The sequence below is a fragment of the Oryctolagus cuniculus genome, chromosome 4 (genome assembly GCF_051225735.1).
Source record: "Oryctolagus cuniculus isolate XC-2025 breed Fujian yellow rabbit chromosome 4, ASM5122573v1, whole genome shotgun sequence".
NCBI classification, from domain to species: domain Eukaryota; kingdom Metazoa; phylum Chordata; class Mammalia; order Lagomorpha; family Leporidae; genus Oryctolagus; species Oryctolagus cuniculus.
The window spans coordinates 129,849,653-129,856,744 of record NC_142870.1 but is presented as its reverse complement, the minus strand read 5'-3'; positions in this window follow the sequence as shown (position 1 = coordinate 129,856,744).

Sequence of the window (7,092 nt, the reverse complement as noted above, 5' to 3'; positions counted from 1 at the left end):
GGGGCCAGCGCTGTGGCGTAGTGGGTAAAGCTGCTGCCTGCAGTGCTGGCATCCCATATGGGTGCCAGTTCGAGTCCTTGGTGCTCCACTTCCAATCTAGCTCTCTGCTGTGGCCTTGGAAAGCAGTAGAAGATGGCTCAAGTCCTTGGATCCCTGCACCCACGTGGAAGACCCAGAAGGAGCTCCTGACTCCTGGCTTCAGATTGGCACACCTCCAGCCGTTTGTGGCCAATTGGGGAGTGAACCAGTGGGTGGAAGACCTCTCTCTTTCTCTGCATCTCCTTCTCTCTCTGTGTAACTCTGACTTTTAAATAAAATAAAGCCAGCGCCGCGGCTCAATAAGCTAATCCTCCACCTAGCGGCGCCGGCACACCAGCTTCTAGTCCCAGTCGGGGCGCCGGATTCTTTCCTGGTTGCCCCTCTTCCAGGCCAGCTCTCTGCTGTGGCCCAGGAAGGCAGTGGAGGATGGCCCAGGTGCTTGGGCCTTGCACCCCATGGGAGACCAGGAGAAGCACCTGGCTCCTGCCTTTGGATCAGCACAGTGCTCAGGCTGCAGCACGCCAGCTGTGGCGGCCATTGGAGGGTGAACCAACGGCAAAGGAAGACCTTTCTCTCTGTCTCTCTTTCTCACTATCCACTCTGCCTGTCAAAAAAAAAATAAATAAAAATAAATCTTTAAAAAAACAAGCATAAGTTATGTATTTCACAATTTACATACATAAATTTACGTAATTATAAAGTATACTTACATAAGTAAATTACATAAGTGTAAATTGTGAAAAACAGTATAAAGATTCCTAAAAAAATAGAATTACCATGTAACCCAGAAATTCCACTATTGGTTGTATGTCAAAGAGACACCTTCATTTGCACATTTATTGTATTACAATTCACAATAGCCAGGAAAGTGAGATAACCTAAGTGTACATGAACAGATGAATGATAAAGAATGTTACATGCTCCCAGTTGAACACTATTCAGGAATAACAAATGAAATCCTGCCATTGGTGACAACATTGGTGGAATGGAGGTCATGATATTAATGGAAATAGGCCAGGCACAGAAAGACAAATTACCACATTATATCACTCACACAACAGATCTTTAAAAAGTAACTGAAATTTTTATGAAAAAAACAATGCATATATTTCAAGACTTTTTTTTCCCATCAGTATAAATGTACCTTTAATTCTGTTTTCTACAAACTTTTTGAAGTATCGTGTTTGTGGAATGTAAGTTGACCTCACACAAGTTGAGAATAGGATAATAGTTATCACAGCCTAATGGGAATGGGGAAAGAAATGGGGAAAGGGTGATCGACAAGTTCTAAGTTATGGTTAGATAGGAGGAATAAGTTCTGGTGTTCTATTGCACAGCAGGGTGATGATAGGTGATGATAACATGAGATTGTTAAATAGAAAGGATTTTGAATGTTTTCACCACAAAGAAATTATTCAAGATATATCTGCTTCCCTGACTTGACCATTACAGGATAGTTACGTTACATGCAGTAAAACCTTACACTTACCCCATTGGATGTATATTTGTGTCAATTAAAAAACTTGAAAAAGTTACATTTACCAGCGGAACAGAATAGAAACTCCAGAAATCAACCCACACATCTACAACCAACTTATCTTTGACAAAGGAGCTAAAATCAATCCCTGGAGTAAGGACAATCTGTTAAACAAATGGTGCTGGGAAAACTGGATCTCCACATACAGCAGTATGAAGCAAGACTCCTACCTTACACCTTATATGAGAATCTACTCAAAATGCATCGAAGACCTAAATCTATGATCTGATAGCATCCAATTATTAGAGAACATTGGGAAAACCTTGGAAGACATTTGCATAGGTAAAGCACTCTTGGAAAAGACCCTAGAGGCACAGGTAATCAAAGCCAAGACTGAAAACATCAAATTGAGAAGCTTCTGCACTGAAAAAATAAAACACTCAGCAAAGAGGCAACTGACAGAATGGAAGAAAATATTTGCAAACTATGTAACTGATAAAGGATCAATAACCAGAATATATAAACAGTTCAAGAAACTCAACAACAACAAAATAAACAACCCAGTGAAGAAATGGGCAAAGGACTTAAACATTTTTCAAAAGAGAAAATTCAAATGGCCAAAACACACATGCAAAAATGCTCAGGATCACTAGCTGTCAGGGAAATGCAAATCAACACCACAATGAAGTTTCACCTCACCCCCCTTAGAATTGCTTTCATACAGAAATCAACAAACAACAAATGCTGGTGAGGATGTAGGGAAAAAAGTACCTTAATGTACTGTTGGTGAGAATGCAAACTGGTATTACCATTGTGAAAGAGTATGGCAATACCTCAGAAATCTGAATATAGACCTACCATATGACCTGGCCATCCCACTCCTGGGAATTTACCCTACAGAAATGAAATCAGCATATGAAAGTGTCATCTGTACCCCTATATTTATTGTAGTGCAATTCATGATAGCTAAGATATGTAATCAACCCAAATGTTCATCAACTGAAGAATGGATAAAAATTATGGGATATGTACAACATGGAATATTACATGGTCATAAAAAATGAAATTCTGTCACTTTTAACAAAATGAAAGCAACTGAAAAACATCATACTTAGTGAAATAAGCCAGTCCCAAAAGGACAAATACCGTATGTTCTCCCTGATCTGTGGTAATGAATAGAGCACCTAAAAGGTAATCTATAGAAGTGAAATTGAAACTTTGAGATACAATGACTATGAACAACCATTGTCTTAACTGTTGAGGAACAGTTTTTTTCATACTATTTGTTCATCTCTTTATTTAGAGTTAATATTATGTATATAAAGTTAATTGAAAATAGATCTTAGTAAAAATAAGAATGGGAATAGAAGAGGGAGGAGGAAGAAGGGTGAAAGTGTGGGTTTGGTGGGAAGCATCACTATGTTCCTATAGTTGTATTTATGAAGTGTATGAAGTTTATATACCTTAAATAAAAGGTTCCTTGGGAAAAAGAATAAAAAAACTTAAAATTAAGGAGTTGTATTTAAAAATAACGGCAGCCTTACTAATTCAAGTAACCAGAAACTTAAAAAATTTGTCTCTGCTTTTTTTAGTGATGACTTTTTAATTGTTTATGGAAAACTCAGGCTTATTTAATGAGCAAATTATGCAAACATGACTCTAGATTACAGTTTTATTTAATATTTAATTATCAGGTCTCAACTAGAACTACATTTGATTTTACTAACAAGACACTTATCTTTTTTTTTTTTTTTTTTTTTTTTTACAGGCAGAGTGGATAGTGAGAGAGAGAGAGACAGAGAGAAAGGTCTTCCTTTTGCCGTTGGTTCACCCTCCAATGGCCGCCGCGGCTGGCGCACTGCGGCCGGCGCACTGCGCTGATCCGATGGCAGGAGCCAGGAGCCAGGTGCTTTTCCTGGTCTCCCCATGGGGTGCAGGGCCCAAGCACCTGGGCCATCCTCCACTGCACTCCCTGGCCACAGCAGAGGGCTGGCCTGGAAGAGGGGCAACCGGGACAGAATCCGGCGCCCCGACCGGGACTAGAACCCGGTGTGCCGGCGCCGCAAGGCAGAGGATTAGCCTAGTGAGCCACGGCGCCGGCCAAGACACTTATCTTTTAATATTGAAAAAATACTGAAAAGTTTACCTTTTGTTCTTGGATTCTGCCAAAAATTCAACTCACTTCTACTACCTCTCTTAACTATCTACCTCTTAACTATCTCTTGTTCCTCCATGGTAATGTATTATATTGTTTCTATAAAACACATTTGCCAGTATTTGCTGGCAAAATAAGAATAGCCAGCTTGGGTTTGTCCAACAATTGTATTATCTTTAAGGCAACACCATCAAATCACAACCACATTTCAGTGTAAAACATTCCACATGTCTTTCAGCAACTTCCAGGAAGGGTTTGTTTCTTTTTGTAATTCAATATTGGGTTTTTTGAGAGGCACAGAAAGAAATGACTGAGAGCCTAGTCAGCGTATATATAGTAAGCATGAACATTCTCCTGGTCTACCTACACAAACTATCATATGGAGCAAACACACCAAAGCATATGTCAAAATTTGTCTGGAAGATGAAAATGACATTCATACTTTCCATTACAGTTTAAGACTTCAGCATTCTCCTTTCATCCTCTCATACTTTTTAAGTAAAACTTACTCTCTGGGCATAGCAGATTTAGTGCATGTCATTCTCAAGTTGCTGCCTCTGCAATGTAGAAATTATGATTGAAATCAAAAACTTTTGGGCTCATCAAGATCCTTAGTTCTGTCTTCTCAGATAACTCAGAAGGTTACTTGCAAAATGAAAATAGAAATGTGTATTATATTTACTTAGTTGTATGTAACAACTAAACAGGAAACTTGGGAACAAAATTTGTTCTGGCTGTGAATTTGATCTACCATGAACACAAATGAATACTCATGACTTACCCAATAAAATACATCACGCTTAGAAATGGTGGCATTTGGGCAGCAACATCAATTCTACATTATTCATGGTAATATTAGAAAGAGAGTGAAGAAATTATTGACTCTCACAAATAACCCACAGATCTGATTTTCACTGTTTCTGCTATCAGACCTTCCCTAGAGCTAATAAAAAGTAGGTCAAATGACTAATTTGATATTCACTTCTTTTATTCCTCCTTTTCTTCCCACAGCTGAAAATGTGCCCAAAGAATTTAAGTCCAAAAGGCATCTATCCAGAGGGCAGGAGGAAGACACAAGCCAAGAATTGTGGAATTCTCACAAATCGGGTACTTAACCACTAAACAGTGTATTTTTCCTGAAAATGATGAACTGCATATTTAGATCTCTCTCTCTCTCTCTCTCTCTCTCCACACACACACACACACACACACATACACAGACACACACGGAGTCTTCAAGATCTTTGTGGAAAAGATCATGAAAAACTATGCTTAGATTTCAAAATGCTCTGCATAAAAACAAACATCTTTTAATTCAATTTTCCACAAACCTCGTGAAGTATCCCCATACTTCTCTCCCTCCTCCTACTTCCTCATGCATCTGCACTGGGCTGAGAAGCAGCACCAGAGTTTCATCCTCTTCTAATTTTCAAATATCTTTATATTGATCTTTGGTAGGTTACTACCATATTTGTTGATATGCATAAAGCCACTGGCCAGTACTGACCTACGAATTAACTGTTAGTCCGATTCACATGTCAGTTTCTCTACAATAGTGAAGAACTTATGAAGTACTTTGACGATTTTGGCTCCTAAATGATAAGACATATTCTGTGTTGGCTCGTATACATACTTCCAGTAAGGGAGGTCTCATTTGAGAGCCACGCAGCTCTTGTCAGCTGCTCTGAAGTCAAATATGATCTGCTATGCAACATTAGGGGATATTAGGATGTTCTTGACAGATGAAGCTGTAAGAATAGCCAAATTGAAAATACAGACACATTTGAGTTTTCAGTGGGAAATGAGCTAAAAGCAGGCCACCATTGAATAAGCTTAATGGGGTGAAACTCGTTCCCATAATGGACCTCATTCTTCACAACTCTTGCTGTTGTGTATTTGTAGAAAGTCTACTTAGACCTGAGCATACGGAGTAATTCTAACAGCCTAGTTCCCCTCAAAGGAGACTAGTATTGTTTAGGAATGGGCTGCTAACATGAGATACGTTTGGCTCACAATGCATTTGTTTTTAGTAGTATTTTATTTGGAGAGATTTGTAATTCAAATGTTTAATATTCAAATTCCCGGTTATGTAAAGGGAGCCATAGAATGCATTTAAAGTAGTAGCAAGTAAGTGAATACAGTTTAGTTTTGTACATGTTTTCCTGCACATCTGCAGGTAATTAGTTAAACATTTGTTCAAATGATAGAAAGCACACAATCCCTCTGGCTATGTAGTTCAGTTGGATTGTTAATCTTGTTAGAGATTCTGGCAGCAAAAGTATGATACCCAAACAATTCCTTCATTTTACTTGACTGAAAAAAGCTGCCAGTGGCTGCAGTAGATCTTGTTCTAAAAGGTAAGGCTGTCAGGGAACTGAGAAAAAGCATACATTCCGAATACTTAATTTAGTGATGTCAGTTTGGCATTGGTAGGGAGCTTTGTACATTGTTTTCTGCAATAGAAAACATATGGCATGACATAGTAAATCTTCCCAAGGATTCAAGGAACTGGTTTTGCTTTCTCTACCCAATTCTCAGTAGACTGCAACTGAGGATTACAGGAATGTTTTTTCAAGAGAGCAGTTTGTTGAGTTCTTTGAGGTCAGGGAATGTGACTTCAGTCTTTGTGGCACTTTCTACAATCTCCACAAACCAGAGTGTTGTGTTCATAGTCAGCACCTATTGGTATTCATTTTAACAAATAATTTTCAATCTTTGAGACTCAGAGAGGATGCTGGCAGATGCTCTACCCCTATACATCACATCCAAGTCATTTAGTTCCCACAAGAATTTTCTGTCTTCATTCCAAGTGCCCTACTTGCTCCAACTCTGTGGTTTCTGATGGGATGGAAATGTACATGAATACATTTTAAAAAGAGTGGCACTTCAAATCACATGAACACACTTGCTGTCAAGGAACCATAAATATGATTCTCCCATGGAGAGGGATGCCTTAAAGAAAGAGTTGGATATTTTATTTTTAATTTAATATTATTTATTTGAAAAAATAAGAGATCTCCTATCTGCTGTTCTATTCTCCAAATGCCTGCAATAACCTGGGCTAGATCAGACCAAAGGTAGCAGCAGAAATTCTGTCTCCTATGTTGGAGGGGCAGGAAGCTAGCCACCTGAACCCTCACCTGGTGCCTTCCTCAGGTGCACATTAGCAGACTCAGGAGTCGAAGCAGGATTTGAATCCAGACACTATAATATGGGAGGCAGACAGCCAAAGCAAAGTCTTAACTACTGTGCCAACACTTGCCCAAGGATGGCTATGTTAAGCAATATAAGCTGCCATAGCAGTAATAGGAGCTGATCACACACCTGTGACTAATAGCAAAACAAAAAGATTTCTGTTCAGAAATGCAAGGGCTGCTTACACATTGGGTATGACTCATGAGGTGGTTTGAAAAGAAATTTT